General features: G+C 41.7%; 1 protein-coding gene across 1 annotated transcript in view; it reads right to left on the bottom strand.

The window, feature by feature from the left end:
* LHCGR (luteinizing hormone/choriogonadotropin receptor) overlaps positions 1-16,900 on the bottom strand; it is a 218,132-nt gene that overhangs the window by 81,226 nt on the left and 120,006 nt on the right. The gene's annotated exons all lie outside the window — the stretch shown is intronic.

The following is a 16,900-nucleotide window of genomic DNA, read 5'->3' on the forward strand; positions in this document are numbered from 1 at the left end:
AGGGCGACGAAAATGATAAAGGGGATGAGACGACTTCTCTATGAGGAAAGACTAAAGCAACTAGGGCTCTTCAGCTTGGAGAAAAGGCGGCTGAGGGGAGATATGATAGAGGTCTATAAAATTATAAGTGGAGTTGAACGGGTAGATGTGAAGCGTCTGTTCATGCTTTCCAAAAATACTAGGACTAGGGGGCATGCGATGAAGCTACAATGTAGTAAATTTAAAACAAATCGGAGAAAATGTTTCTTCACTCAACATGTAATTAAACTCTGGAATTCGTTGCCAGAGAATGTGGTAAAGGCGGTTAGCTTAGCGGAGTTTAAAAAGGGTTTGGACAACTTCCTAAAGGAAAAGTCCATAGACCGTTATTAAATGGACTGGGGAAAATCCACTATTTCTGGGATAAGCAGTATAAAATGTTTTGTACATATTTGGGATCTTGCCAGGTATTTGTGACCTGGATTGGCCACTGTTGGAAACAGGATGCTGGGCTCGATGGACCTTTGGTCTTTCCCAGGATGGCAATACTTATGTACTTATGCTGGGCATGGGGAAAGATGAAGACGCTGAACATGGGAAAAGATAGGGATGCAGAGAAGGGAGATGAATAGTAACATAGTAAATGACGGCAGAAAAAGACCTGCATGGTCCATCCAGTCTGCCCTACAAGATAAACTCATATGTGCTACTTTTTGTGTATACCTTACCTTGATTTGTACCTGTCATTTTCAGGGCACAGACCGTGTAAGTCTGCCCAGCACTATCTCCGTCTCCCAACCACCAGCCCCGCCTCCCACCACCGGCTCTGGCACAGACCGTATAAGTCTGCCCAGCACTATCCCCACCTCCCGCCACCGGCTCTGCCACCCAATCTTGGCTAAGCTCCTTAGGATCCATTCCTTCTGAACAGGACATGTAACGACAAGAAATGCCAACCGGACATGAGACCCTGGCAAAGCAGTCAAAGGAAGACAGAGGAAAGCAGAAACTAGATACAGGGACAAATTTGATTAGAAAAAAGAAAAGTAAATTTATTTTCTATTTTGTGATTAGAATATGTCAGTATTTGGAATGTAATGTGATATTTGTATTCCGCCAACTCCCGATTAGGTTCAAAAGTTTTAACAATCACTGAAACTTTTTTACAGACAGAAAAATGTGAAAACTTAACAAAAACACTTTTTAAACATATATCTTCAAATTTCTTTGAAACACAAAGTAAGAAGATTCAGATTTCAAATCTCTAGCTCGAGAGTTCCAAAAATGAGAACCCCATTCCTTAGTCCAGTAGAAAACACACTAAATAAATTTATGGGGCTTTAAATTTAATTAGATGTCTCCATTCCGTATAAAGCTTTAAATAACTCAGTAGTAAGCTGGGGACTAGCCAGCCTTTCCTATTGAGTACTTATGTATAATTATTAACCAGTCGGAGAGAGGTATTTCTGTAAGTTGGCACCTCCTTTTAGATGTTTTGATGCCATACAATGAGAGCCTATTTGGTAACAGCATCTGGGCATCCAGATTCTGTTCTAATCTGGTATCATCTGGCCTTACATTTAGGTGCCTGCAGTTACTCCAGCCATAGACCTGATGAACCTGCAATCATCCAAATATAGCAAGAGCGCGTATAGTTTACTGTATTCTGTAAGTTGCCCATATAAGTGGCAGCCCCTCCCATGCTCTGCCCATGTGAACGTCCCCTTGCATTTACACGTTATGCTACCTATGTGTACCCTTATAGAATAATACTTAGGTGTCTCACTGCCACTTGAGTGCATACAGTGTGCATTTGCCTGCAAAAGTCACACTTACGCACTCGAGTGGTGTGTAAATATTGGCATCCTGTTAAAGAATTGCATCCTATATGTGTACACCCAGTGCAATAAGCTCCTAGCTCTCAGAGAATGAGTTCAATTTCTGGAGACCACTGTGGCATAACTGGAGAGGCAACCCCAGTCTGGCAGCCCTTTTGCTACCTTGTGGCAGGAATATATCCTCGTATTGAGGATATATCTCTAGGCGATCATGCCCATAATTATTAGATCATGAGTATGACTTGATTATTATTACTTGATGTATGGCAGGAAGAGAGTTTTATAAATTCATTTTCATGTATCTTGATAAAATAATTTTTGATTATATATGATTTATTAATATATTTGTACAGTATTGTTTTGCACAGTATTATTATCTTCTCTCTATATAAAAGGCAAAACCAACGTTCTATGAAGCCTCCAGCCGGAAGTGTGAAGGGGGCGAGATATCCGGTTTCCCTATGAGTGTCTGCTCCGCCCTCTCTGTAACACAGTCAGTGAAGGAAAACAGCAGAGCACGAAATCAAATCACTGGCTCTGTAACAGTGAAGGACTCAGAGGGGGGAGGGGAGAGAGGCCAGAGGGCAGGGACACACACACTCCCACATGCACACAGAAGAAAACATTGCTAGCCCCTGTTTCATTTGCATCAGAAACAGGGCTTTTTTACTAGTTTTGTTATATTTTCCTTTTTGTATATTTTTTTTGTTATCTGCCTTGAACTGCATTGGTTAAGCAGACAGTAAGTATATGAATAAAATAAAACAAATTAATAATGTAGATAGCTGGTTGGCTGATGAGTATGATGTTACTTGGTATCTTGCCTGTGTGGAGTGAAGGTAGTTGACGTCATGCACCACTTAAGGGGCACTTTTACTGAGGAGTGCTAAAAAATAAAGTGGCTTGCGCTATACCCAGTGGGTGTCTTTCTCATGCTGTAATGCCACTTTTAGCACTGCTGGTAAATGGCTGATTTTTATATTTCTGCAATAATGGCCATGTGCTAATTTTCCCATTAGTGCATGAGCACTTACAACACCTATTTTGTAGGTAATAAGAGCTCATTTGCAAATCCTGCGCTAATTAGCTAGCACTGGGCAATGCCCACATGCTAACCAATTAGCATAGCTGCACTCACTTTCCACCTCCAAACATGTCCAAACATATGTGATAGCACGCACACATGCAAAAACTACCATGGGACACCTGAGCACGCCCCGCAGTAGTGCATATTAACCTGCAGTAAGCACCACTTTAGTGCTTACCGCATCTTAGTAAAAGTCCCCTTAAATTAGAAAATGAGATAGGAAGGTGTGGGAAGGAGTTCCTGGAGCCTAAGTTGAGGCTTTTACACAGGAAGTTAAAACCCAGAACCTCTAGTACTGAATTCTGTGAAATGTTTCCAGAAATCTCAGCTGAAATCCAGGCCAAAGTATCAACCTGCCTGTCTGACATTGCTGCCTGGATGTCTCAGCGCCATCTGAAACTAAACATGACCAAGACTGAGCTTCTTATCTTTCCCCCTAAACCAACCTCTCTCCCCCCCCCCCCCCCCCCCCCCCATTTTCTATTTCTGTGGATAACACTCTCATCCTTCCTGTCTCATCAGCTCATAACCTTGGGGTCATCTTCGACTCCTCCCTCTCTGCAAATATTCAACAGACTGCTAAAACCTGTCGTTTCTTTCTCTATAATATCAGCAAAATTCGCCCTTTCCTTTCTGAGCACACTACCATAACCTTCATCCACGCTCTTATTACCTCTCGCTTAGACTATTGCAACTTGCTTCTTACAGGTCTCCCACTTAGCCATCTCTCTCCTCTTCAATCTGTTCAAAATTCTGCTGCACGACTAATATTCCACCAGGGTCGTTATGTTCATATTAGCCCTCTCCTCAAGTAATTTCACTGGCTTCCTATCCGTTTCCGCATACAGTTTAAACTCCTCTTGTTGACCTATAAGTGCATTCACTCTGCAGCTCCTCAGTACCTCTCCACTCTAATCTCTCCCTACATTCTTCTCCGGGAACTCCGTTCACTGGGTAAATCTCTCTTATCTGCGCCCTTCTCCCCCACTGCTAACTCCAGACTCCGTTCCTTTTATCTTGCTGCACCATATGCCTGGAATAGACTTCCTGAGCCGGTACGTCAAGCTCCATCTCTGACTATCTGCAAATCGAAGCTAAAAGCCCACCTTTTTGATGCTGCTTTTAACTCCTAACCCTTGTTCACTTGTTCAGAACCCTTATTTTATCATCCTCACTTTAATATTCCCTTATCTCTTGTTTGTCCTGTTTGTCTGTCCTAATTAGATTGTAAGCTCTGTCGAGCAGGGACTGTCTCTTCATGTTCAAGTGTACAGCGCTGTGTACGTCTAGTAGCACTATAGAGATGATAAGTAGTAGTAGTACTGTTCCACTTGCAGGCCCCCAGAGCAGACTGAGCTCTGGAATCTTATGCATAAATAAGATTATGGTGGCCCATATGTGGGGACAACCATTTTAAAGACATATGGCGGCCCCCTATGTAGGACACAAAGCTTACAACAGGGTATATTTGTCTAGCTGGAACAGCTATTTGTAGTTTACCTCTAGGATTCTTAAAAAAAGTAATATATTTGATTATTTAAGGAGATACTGTGGCTTGTTTTGCTTTTAGCAAAATATATTCTAGATAGTATTATACTCAAATTTCTGTGGTATGTGTATTTCAAAAAAAGCTTCTGAAGTTCATCATTTTTACAAACAGACTCCCCACTGACCCTATTTATTTTATTGAAACAGGCCAGCATCACTAAAAGTATCTGGTAAGGAAACCATAAAATTTCTATAAAGTAACACGCAGTTATGCACTGGTTATACTCATAAATCACTGTGCATGTGTGCACATAAAATTTCTAAATGCCAAAATTCTGTTGGGAGACAGCAAGAATCTTTGCAGGGCCCAAGATTGGTCGGGATTCCGAGATGGAAGGTGAGGAACCCTACCCTGAGGTGGCATCTTACCCAGCTGGCGATCACTAGGTCAATCACACTGTCAGTGAGGTGGTAGTTTCCTGGTTTACTTCTTGCCGGAAACGTCTACATTACATAGTAACATAATAGATGATGGCAGAGAAAGACCTGTATGGTTCATCCAGTCTGCCCAACAAGATAAACTCATATGTGCTATTTTATGTGTAGACCTGACCTTGATTTGTATCTAAGCAGAAAAAAACAGCACAAAGGGCATTTAAAAACGAAGGGAACACAGTTCTTTCATTTAAAAAAAAATCCTTTAATAATGAACTTTGATTGAAGAAAGACCCGACACGGGCCGAGTTTCGGTGCTACCGCACCTGCGTCAGGGGTCACACCAATGACAAGAGAGGTTTCTACAGACAAAATTCAAACGTCTGATGTTTTCAAAAGTTGTCTATGATATATTCCTCTGAATGTCATACAGTGTGGAGCTCACGCACACCATCAGTGTGAGTATCAGTTAGACTCTTTTTGTACTTAGTTCCCTTTCTTTGTTACACTTGATTTGTATCTGCCATTTTCAGGGCATACACCGTAGAAGTGTGCCCAGCATAAGCCCCGCCTCCCACCACCGGCTCTGCCACCCAATCTCTGCTAAGCTTCTGAGGATCCATTCCTTCTGAACAGGGTTCCTTTATGTTTTTCCCACGCATTTTTGAATTCCGTTACCATTTTCATCACCACCTCCCGTGGGAAGGTATTCCAAGTATCCACCACTCTCTCTGTGAAAAAATACTTCCTGACATTTTTCTTGAGTCTGCCCCCCATCAATCTCATTTCATGTCCTCTAGTTCTACCGCCTTCCCATCTCTGGAAAAGGTTCGTTTGCGGATTTAATACCTTTCAAATATTTGAACGTCTGTGGCATATCACCCTTTCTCCTTTCCTCCAGGGTATATATATTCAGGTCAGCAAGTCTCTCCTCATACGTCTTGTAACACAAATCCCATACCATTTTTGTAGCTTTTCTTTGCACCGCTTCAATTCCTTTTACATCTTTAGCAAGATACGGCCTCCAAAACTGAACACAATACTCCAGGTGGGGTATCAACACCTCCTTCTGCTGGTCACACCTCTCTCTATACAACCTAGCAACCTTCTACTTACGGCCACCGCCTTGTCACACTGTTTCATCGCCTTCAGATCCTCAGATACTATCACCCTAATGTGCGTAAAGAGACTCAACAAAAGCTTAAGGCATTTTTGGCTTTTTGCCCTTGTTCAACAAAATAGTGGAGAATTTTTATTACAATTTCCAAGTTAAGTTTTTGGTAAAGTTTCAGAATGTGAGATATATATTTTATGACCCATTGCATCTTAAGCAATTTCTTGATAAGTTTCCTTTGCAGATGGTTACTGAATTACCTGTTAAGAAGTGAAATATTTCAGACACAAATATTGTCAATGTGTTTAGGCCTTTTCTTAGGTAACTAGTTTCTTTTCTCTTTCTCTCTTTCTATTGGATCCCATCATTGGGGGACTAAAAGACTATTGTTTTTGCATTGTACTTGTTACTGGTTTCTCATAGGAGGATACTTTTTTTCTTTCCTATTTTCTGTACATTTGTTTATCTTGCTTGTATATTTTGATATGCTTAATAAAAAGTTTTAAAAAAGGATATCAATATAACTTTTCTTTATATAAAGGTTGCCAGTTACTGCAACATCACATGATATGATTGAGTGTAGCAGTAAATGTATGATCAGTGTTCTGTCACTTTTTAATAAAGAGCTTTTCCAAGTATTAGAAGGGCTGACTATACTACCAGAAAAGGGGTGCTGCCACTGTACCTTGATATCTTGAGAATCTGTAGGACAACATATTGAAATCCTTACACAAAACTCTTTTATCATGCTGTAGATGACTCTGGATTTTCTTCAGCATTCAGCTATCTACCAGCCGCCACTTTACTTTATCTCTGAACTCCCTCCTCAAAGTGCTTCTACCTCATATCCCCTTCACTTTATGCCCCCCTGTGATCGAGTACTTCCATGACATGGTTCACAAGATTAATCTTGAGTTCTCTGCCAGTTCACATTCATCTCCTCATTCTCATAACCTTTATTCAATCCCAGGTAGGGTCATGTCAATCAGCGAGCAAAGCATAGTCAGGATACCAGGCAGGGTCAGGTCAGGCAGCAAGCAAAGTGTAGTCAGGATATCAGGTAGGGTCAGGCAGCAAGCAAGGCATAGTCAGGATACCAGACAGGGTCAGATCAGGCAGTGAGCAAAGTGAAGAAGTTCCCAGCAGGGAAGAGGCAACTTACAGGAGGCAGGGGTGTCCAGAACCTGTTGCCATGGCCCCGATAGAGCCGTGGAGCCAGCAGAAGAAGGGAGTTGTGCATCTGACGTCAGAGCATTATCTGATGTGCCCAACATCTTGTGCGGTGGACCAGGGGCACATCTGCCTGGGTGTGGCCCAAAGTACACGTCAGAGCTGGAGGAGGCAGAACAAGATGCTGGGATGTGCCCTGCAGGTATGAGGGCATGACACAGCACCAGCATCACAAGCCTAAGTAGAAAGGATCTTTTCTCTTGTGGAATGTTGACTGCTGGACAAAGAAATAGACTTGAAAATTGCTTGAGAACGAGAGTATTGCTAATATTCTTTTATAATATTTCAAAAAGAAATACGCACTAAGTCATGTGCATGTGATATTGTGAGAGCTGTCTGTGCTATTTTTTTGGTTTTACATTTCAGCTATGTTTGTAATTGTGCCTGTTTTGGTTAAGATAAAAAAAAGCAAGAACTGAAATTATTTATTGTAATTTTGTGAACTGAATAAGAATTAACATTTTTGGAAGAAAACTTTTTGGAAGAGAAATGAATAAGAACTGTAACACTTTTGGCAGAACTAGAATGAAATAAGAATAATTAGCTGGGCAGTATTCAAAACGATTTGGCCAACCAGTTCAATTGCTTGTTCATGACTATGCAGTCATATTCAGTGGCACTTAACCAGTTATCTTTCCAGAAAATGACCGATTAGTAGCAAATTCGAAAGCAGCTAAATCATAAGTGTTATAGAGTCCAGAGATGGAGTCTGGTGAAGTGCCAATATTCAGCCTCTCACTGCATAATTAAAGCATTTAAATTGGGCTGCATAAATAGCAGTCCTATCTTTAAATGGTTTGATTTGTAGGGTTAAGGACTGAATGTTGACTTAACTGGCTATGTGTTAGCCGGCTTAAAAAGAAAATGAATATTCAGTGGCAACGCCTGGACAGTGCTCAACATTGACTATCTAGGAATAACGCAGGGAATGGGCAGCAAAAGGCTCACCACCACCAGCTGAATATCGGGGGGGGGGGGGGGGGTACATGTTTTGTAACCGAATGAATAATTAGAACTAAAAATATCACTACCCACACAGACTCCACACTATGATCATCTGTGAGAAATTCACCTAGTCACCCAAGGAAATGTTCCATACTTCCTCCTTGCTCACAAAACACAGACATTGGTGTTGTGGTAAACCCTCCAGCGGCTTACACAGCTCTAGTCAAGTATGAGTGGTTGTAAAACAGGCTATGAAGATGTTGATCTTACCTGGCACCATACATAGATCCTTCAAACACTTCTGGGTTATATAGGCTGTTTTAGTACCTATAAGATTGCACAATGTAACCTGTAGAGCCGTAGAAGCTCTTGGGTGGTTTACATGAAAGTTGTATGTACCACAACACAGACTTATATTTTTGTGAGCAAGGAGGGTGCATGGAACTCCTTCTTGGGTGATTACTTAGGTGAATTAATGAGCAAAATACCTGCAGGTAGGTATATCATAGAGTTTGTGTCATCATGTTGTCCCCTAGTGTGAGGTGCTGAGTTCTCATATGGGAGTTCTAAATAAGGTAGCATCAGGGTCCCTATACAGGCACTACCATGTTTCCTGTGGTCTACTTCATGTCCCAGCAATAACAATTTCTGTCAACGTCGGAGATGTGATAGAAGTCTATAAAACAATGAGTGTAATGGAATGAGTGGATGTGAATCACTTGTATACTCTTTCCAAAAATACTAGGACTAGGAGCATGCAATGAAGCTATTAAATAGTAAATTTAAAATAAATCAGAGAAAATATTTCTTCACTTAATGACTAATTAAACTTTGGAATTCATTGCCAGAGAATGTGGTAAAAGCAGTGTGAAGGAACATTGCATTTTAAGCCTGTAAAATGTATTAGATATTTTCTGTTGTCCTGAAGTGTATTTCTCCTATTTGGCCAGCAGGTGGTGTTTCTTTGCTGTAAAGCTGTTATAGGGAACTGAGGGCTGCTTTTACAAAGCCACACTATCAATTCTTGTGTAGCAAATGAGAGGAAGCCCATAGGAATTGAATGGGCTTCATATCATTCGCTGCACTAAGAATCAGCAGCGCAGCTTTGTAAGGAAGCCCTGAATGTTCTTTTTCTTTAACACAAGCTGGAAGCAAGCAGCAGTATACTTTTACAACTTGTTGACTGAACTCTGATTGGCCTGGAGTTTGAAATTACCCAGCAGTTGTTGCTGGTTGTTGCTTCAGTTGCAGCCTGGGAGAAGGAGCGAGAACTCTCTTTGAAGAGGCGCTTGGAACACATATAAGCCCTGATCTTCCCAGGTACTTTCTAGGAAGTATGCAAATGTTTAGTTCAGTGGTTCCCAAACCTGTTCCTGGAGGCATCCTAGCCAGTCAGGTTTTCAGGATATCCAAAATGAATATTCATGAGATAAGTTGGCATGCACTGCCTCAACTGCATGCAAATCTCTCTCATGAATAATTGTGGCTATCCTAAAAACCTGACTGGCTTGGGTGCCTCCAGGACCAGGTTTGGGAACCACTGGTTCAGTTAGTTTTCTAATTGATCCATTTTCAGTTACTTGTTACTGTTTGTTAAATGCACATTTTTTTGTCCACTGTTCAAGTTCTGAGAATAAACACATTTGTTTGTTCGCTCTGCTGTCTGGACTGATAAAGAATACTAGTAGTTTTTGTGTTGGGTCTGTGAGTTCTTTCTGGGAACTGTGGGACCACTGGGAGTGTGGCCCCAGTAACCTAGAAATCAGTGGGGATAATTTGAGAGGGGAAGACTCGCCCAGAGGCAGTTGTGACCCAGTCGGTAGGAGGAGGGTGCTAGTATAGAGCACAAGCAGGAGGTGCAGGTGGACCTGAGGTGTGCTGTGGATAGACCCCCTAAGTGGCCGTGGGATAACCCCCAGGTGGGTGACTAAGCATTTTGTGACAAGCAGTTAGCTTAGCAGGGTTTTAAAAAGGTTTGGATAATTTCCTAAAAGAAAAGTCCATAAGCCATTATTGAGATGGGCTTTGGGGAAAATCCACTGCTTATTCATAAAATCTTTTTTACTGTTTTGGGACCTTGCTAGGTACTTTTAATCTGGATTGGCCACTGTTGGATACAGGATACTAAGCTTGATAGACCTTAGGTCTGTCCCAGTATGGAAACACTTACGTATTTATGAGAAACTTGGAGCAAAATAAAAGGGAAAGATAGGGATGGAGGATTTGAGAAAAGGAGAGAAGTATGTCAAGAGAGAGAGAGAGCAAGGAGTGGGATGAGGGAAGGAAAAGCCTCCCATAGCGGAGGATGGATATAAGGGTGAGAAGGGGAGATAAAGTAAAAGATCCACAAAAGGAATGTGGAAAAGAGAGACTGGTTCCAACCCAATTGGAAAAATAAGGGTTTCTCTATTAATCCCCCCTTCACACATAAGTACCCAAGACAAACAGAACCATACACACATCTAAGTCAACCATATCTTCACACTCTTTGAACCACCCTCACATCTACATATAGTTAATCCCCCTCTCAAAAAAAAACCCACATTCCACAACCCTCTTACATACAATCCTACCAGACATACCCACCCACCCACCCACCTAGAAATATACATCCACCCCAGATGCATCTCCATGCCTACATCCTCTACTAACATCCCCCTACACATACCAATGTCTCCCAGACAAAAAAGTAGAAAAGAAGAAAATATACATTTTACATTTTTAGGGATTGGAATGTGTCAGCATATAATCACATAGTAACATAGTAGATGACGGCAGAAAAAGACCTGCACGGTCCATCCAGTCTGCCCAACAAGACAACTCATGTGTGCTACTTTTGTGTATACCCTACTTTGATTTGTACCTGTGCTCTTCAGGGCACAGACCGTATAAGTCTGCCCAGCACTAGCCCCGCCTCCCAACCACCGGCTCTGGCATAGACCGTATAAGTCTGCCCAGCACTACCCCGCCTCCCACCACCGGCTCTGGCACAGACCGTATAAGTCTGCCCAGCGCTATCCCTGCCTCCCAACCTCCAGTCCCGCCTCCCACCACTGGCTCTGGCACAGACCGTATAAGTCTGCCCCGCACTATCCCCGCCTCCCAACCTCCAGCTCCGCCTCCCATTACCGGCTCTGCTATCCAATCTCGGTTAAGCTCCTGAGGATCCTTTCCTTCTGAACAGGATTCCTTTATGTTTATCCCACGCATGTTTGAATTCCGTTACCGTTTTCCTCTCCACCACCTCCTGCGGGAGGGCATTCCAAGCATCCACCACTCTCTCCGTGAAGAAATACTTCCTGACATTTTTCTTGAGTCTGCCCCCCTTCAATCTCATTTCATGTCCTCTCGTTCTACCGCCTTCGTATCTCCGGAAAAGGTTCATTTGCGGATTAATACCTTTCAAATATTTGAACGTCTGTATCATATCACCCCTGTTTCTCCTTTCCTCCAGGGTATACATGTTCAGGTCAGCAAGTCTCTCCTCATACGTCTTGTTACGCAAATCCCATACCATTCTCGTAGCTTTTCTTTGCACCGCTTCGATTCTTTTTACATCCTTAGCAAGATACGGCCTCCAAAACTGAACACAATACTCTAGATGGGGCCTCACCAACGACTTATACAGAGGCATCAACACCCCCTTTATAAGTCGTTGGTGAGGCCCTGTTCCTTTCCATCATATATACAACCTCACACACTGCCTTACAAAAACATTTATTGCCAAGCAACATAGTCATAGTCCCCCAAATTCATATCCAATGTCTTTCATAAATTCACAATACCTACACATATTCCTCCCACCCACACAGCCAAATACCCATTTGAGAACACACCCCATACAATTTCAGCCTCCAGATACATATCACCTACACCTATGCAAACACACACTTTTTACCCACAAACACCCTTCACCAAACATACAACTCAAAGTAACATACTGCCCATACATATACTCATCTATGGAGAAACACACACACACATCCCCACTCACAAACCACCCCCCCACACACACCTAGAAGCATATTCAACCCCATACTCCACTTATACCCATATATGCTCACACCCTCTTACCTCCAAACATACTCCCATAACAGATCTCCCACATCCACATCTATTCCCTCTACAAATTTATGTTAATAAACATTCTCAAAGTCATGGGACTGCACATTTTTCACCTGTTTATTTTGGTTTCTATTTTTACATTTTATTATGCTCATTTATTTTGTTTTAAATAGATTATACAACAAACAAAATGCCACATTGCAATGAAAAAAACAACAGAGAATCCACAAAGCGTGGAGAACTCAAAGAAGACCCACGGATACTTTGTAAAACAAACAAAAAAGTGGGCACAAAACCAGGAGTCCCAGAGACTGGATCACAGTAAAGCTAAAACCAAATTTTATTAATTAGTATATTTGACTCGACACAACCGTTGTGTTTTGGCCAAAGGGCCTGCATCAGGAGTCTAAATACCAAGGTAGACAGCTAATGATGATCCAGAATAAGAAATACTGGCGAATAGTGTATAAATGGTCTTAAAAAAGACCTTTGTATTGAATTGTGGAACGGATCACTTACGTGAAGAGTTCAGCAGAAAATTTGAACTCTTCACGTAAGTGATCCGTTCCACAATTCAATACAAAGGTCTTTTTTAAGACCATTTATACACTATTCGCCAGTATTTCTTATTCTGGATCATCATTAGCTGTCTACCTTGGTATTTAGACTCCTGATGCAGGCCCTTTGGCCAAAACACAACGGTTGTGTCGAGTCAAATATACTAATTAATAAAATTTGGTTTTAGCTTTACTGTGATCCAGTCTCTGGGACTCCTGGTTTTGTGCCCACTTTTTTGTTTGTTTTGTAATGAAAAAAACAAAACATGTTTCAGTTCACATTCCTAACTTACTGTAGAACATCATAATTAATGTGTAGACATTGTGGGTATCTATTCTAGACCAAGGACTCATTTGCTTTGAAGTCTAAGTCCCATGGACTCTGTGCAAAACCTACTGTAGAAGTCTCCAGAGCTCAAGGCACACTATTACAGTTCAAAGAGACAATTCAGACAAGATACTGTGTTCCAAAATAAGTCTTTACTAAGAAATGTCATCAAAACATAATAACGTAGTAGATGACAGCAGATAAAGACCTGCATTGTCCATTCAATTTGCCAAACAAGAGATAGCATATGCATACTTGATCTGGGGCTGTCCTTGCCATTTTCAGGGCACAGATCATAGACGTCTGCCCTGCACTGGTTTAAATTTCAACTACTGGACAAGCTGTAGAATCCCACTCCAACCCAACCAGATCTATCTAGCATTAATCGGGACACAGACCATAGAAGTCAACCTAGCATTAGCTTTACCTTCCATCTATTGGATTTGATGCTTAAGCATGACTTAGTTGTTTTGATTCTGTTCTCTTCCCATATAAGAATCCTTTGTGTTTATCCCAAGTATTCTTGAATTCCTTTACCATTTTCATCTCCACCACCTCTGGGAGGACATTCTAGGCATCCACCACCTTCTCCATGAAAAAGTATTTCCTAACATTACTCCAAAGTTGCCCCCCTTGTCACCTCAAGTAATGTACTTTAATTCTACCTCTTACCCTTCCCCGGAAAAAGGTTTGTTTGCATATTAAAAGCTTTCAAATATTTAAACGTCTGTATCATATTACCCCGTGGTAAAAGGTTCTGTTGCAGCTTCACAGCACAGAGATACACACAGCAGAACAGGGTAATGATTCTTTCTTCCAAACACTTCGTGATACCCTTCTTCCCTTCCTTTGGATTCCCTCTGGTCTTTTATTGACATCCCCGACTCCCAAGTACTTCCACATAATTGAATCTCTTCTTAGCACACTGTTTCCCGTCTCTCCTTCTGGATTTCTAAGGACTCCTGCTAGGTAAGCTACCAGTTGGGTAGCTTTCCCTTTTCCTCCTTTTCATTCTCCATTTCTGAATGATTCCTCAGGAGTCTATGCTTCACTAGATGTCAGCAGTACTAACACACAAATTGTTCTGCAAGTTCCTCTGCATCTTCCAAAGGATACTAGATACAAGAGGCTTCCTCCCTCTGTAGCTCAAAAAATGCATAGAAATAGGAGATCACATCTCCTTTTCTGCTCCCTTTCAGGCCTGGGGGTGGGGGTGGTAGGAAGAATTATCTTCTGTTCAACTCTCCTCAGAGAGACAGGAGATACCACAATTTCCTTTTACTTCCAACAAACCAGTTTCCAGGACTATTGACTCAAATCTTCTTGTGGACACACTGACCAATTCCTGAGCTGTATAATTATGATCACTCCTGGTGGGGAATTCCATAATAAAATGGTGCTGTGCACTCTACATTTGCAATTGTCCATAGTCAGTCTGTTGGGATGGGAGTAGACCTTAGGAAAGGATGAAAATGCTGTTTCCATAGCATCCTACCAGACCAGTCCAGGCCAATGGGTTGTGTCCCTCTACCAGCAGATGGAGACAAAGGAAGGAAATATAGTTCTTCTTCCTATATTTCCTTCTCTGGTTATTCAAGTCCTGCAGGACTTCCATTGTAGTTACAATATTCCCTTCATGGATGGACTTATTTGATTGAGTTTTGAAAATAAGTACAATATGATTCAAAAATACATTACAATTGAAAATATGCCATCATTGCCATAATGAAAGGGAAACAGCTTATTAAATATACCACATTACGAAAGCTAACCCTGAGCAAACAAGAGAGAAAATTACAAGTATTATATAGTGTAATATAGTTGACATCCTAACTCCCCCATTAATCCATCCTCCCCAAAGAAAAAGAAAAGAAATAGATGCACCTTAGTCTTAGATTGTTGCCTTCAAAGAAAACATCAGTTGTGTTTATTTCTTGGTCTGTGCATCTCTTCCATGGACTATCAGTGCTATTTTCTATTATTCCTTCTTATCATAGGAATCACATTCTTCTCCTCTTCCATACCTTTTGTCTTTCCAGAGCCCTTCTGATTGCTCTTGGCTCTATTAGGTAGCACTAGAAAGGACCTCTAAGGCTATTAGTTTATCTACATCTCTCTGTCAGTGATCTCCGCTCTCTGAACAAATCTCTCTTGTCGTCCCCTTTCTCCTCCACCGCTAACTCCAGACTTCGTTCCTTTTATCTTGCGGCACCTTATGCCTGGAACCGTCTTCCCGAACCCATACGTCTAGCTCCATCTCTACCTGTCTTTAAATCTATGCTGAAAGCTCACCTTTTCACTACTGTCTTTGGCTCCTAACCGCTACTCACTTGCCCTCCTCCCCTGTTCCTATTTACCCTGTAATTTCCTTGCCCGTAATGTCTTGTCTGTTTGTGTTACCTAGATTGTAAGCTCTTTGAGCAGGGACTCTCTCTCTATGTCAAATGTACAGCACTGCGTGTGTCTGGTAGCGCTATATAAATGCTATTAGTAGTAGTAGTAGTAGTAGTTTATTAGATTGGGGAAATTCATGATACATTTACTTGCAAAATTCTCTCTCTCTCTTTTCAGTATCAGATCTTTTGATCCCATCCTATTTTGGGGGCACTGTTTTGCTACATCCCATGATAGGATGCTATGGAAGGAAAAGTTATATCTTACCTGGTAACTTTCGTTCCTTTAATCCTATCAGACCTGTCCAGAATCCCTCCCTGGTTGATTAATTTTATTTTGTTTACATTATTTTATTTACAAGCTATATTTTTCAGATATGTCACACATCTCCTGACTCAGTGAAATATGTGCATGTCAGTAGAGTATATGCCTCACTAGTTGATAAGGTTATTACCTGATTGAATTACTTGAAGTTTCTATATTGGCCATCAGGCAGATTTTGAGCACCATAGCTTAACTATTCGAAATACTGAACATTCTGTGTTGCATAATACCCTTAAAGGGCGAGCCACAGAACTACTTTCTTCCTCTGTTTCCATCTACTGGTAGAGGGACACAACCCATTGGTCTGGACTGGTCTAATAGGACTAAAGAAAAGACAGTTATCAGGTAAGACATAACTTTTCCTTTAGGTGTATGCAGTGAGTAGATCAATGATACTATGGACAGAAGTGCCCAAACTTAAGGCCCCTTTAACCAAGCTGCAGAGTAAAAGGGGCCCTGTGGTGGTATTGGCGCACAGGTTTGCCACCCGCTGAGGCCCCATTTTACTGCCACCCAATAAAAGGACATTTCCAGCTGAGGAAGGAAATGGCCATGTGGTAAGTGAAGCACTTTCTGTGCGGCCACTTCCTGGGGGAGCCCTTACTGCTTCCTATTTAGGAGGTAGTAGGGGCTCCCATGCTAACATGGCAGTAACTGGGCAGTGCTGCCCGATTATCAGTGGATAAGCCTCCTTCGCTAATAAACCTAGCTGACGCGCCCATCTATATATCAGTGCTGAATATTTATCATGCTGCTGATTGCCGCTGTTGGATAGTGGTGATATTTAATGCCAGAGTCTGGATAACTATTTGGATAGTTTCGGACAGCTTTTTTGCCATCCTAAGTTGTCAGGATAGTTATTCGGATAGTGGTGCTAAATATCACTGCTGTACAGATATTTTCTGTCTGTGCTCGTGGACCACCCTGGTGCTATCTGGATACTGCCAGGATGGCCTGCAATGATTTTCAGCTGCATTATTCATATGATGTCACTGAAGATTGATGGATGGCCCTGGTTAGTGGCACTTATCCAGGTAGTAGGTGTTGCTTTCTGGACAAGTGCTTTTAAATATTGGACCAATAGCATCAGTATGTTAAATTAAGTTGCAGTTGGAT

This window comes from Microcaecilia unicolor, chromosome 3 (genome assembly GCF_901765095.1).
Source record: "Microcaecilia unicolor chromosome 3, aMicUni1.1, whole genome shotgun sequence".
In the NCBI taxonomy this organism is placed as follows: Eukaryota; Metazoa; Chordata; class Amphibia; order Gymnophiona; family Siphonopidae; genus Microcaecilia; species Microcaecilia unicolor.